Here is a 450-nt window from a genome sequence, read left to right as displayed (position 1 = left end):
TTAAACTGTTTTAAAATTTGAAATTCATGTACTTCTTTTTCTTTTTCAATTAAAAATACTTTTTATTTAAGAAAGGTGATGGATTCATAGGACATTCATAGCTTTAAGACATAAACTTTAAATTTTTATTGATTATGGAATAAAAATAAGACTAAAAAATAAATATAAGCGCAGACCCATAATAATAGAAGACAGAAAATTAAAAGCAGAAGAATAAATGACTCTTAAAATAGACTCTTAATAATAAAGGTTATCACAGAGTTAGGACTCAACAACCTTGATTTTGAGGAGTTGATGCTCCCTCAATCTGTGGGGTGCTTGGTCCTTCAAGGGAGAGCTTCTGGTGCTTCAGCTCCTTTAGCTCACGCCCCTGCTTCTCCTGTTCCTTCAGCAGTTTGCAGAGCATACAGTTTTGATTCTGCTGTTCTTCCTTAAGTTGTTCCATAGCTT

Source organism: Arachis ipaensis, chromosome B02 (assembly GCF_000816755.2).
Source record: "Arachis ipaensis cultivar K30076 chromosome B02, Araip1.1, whole genome shotgun sequence".
In the NCBI taxonomy this organism is placed as follows: domain Eukaryota; kingdom Viridiplantae; phylum Streptophyta; class Magnoliopsida; order Fabales; family Fabaceae; genus Arachis; species Arachis ipaensis.
Note: the sequence above shows the minus strand (reverse complement) of the source record.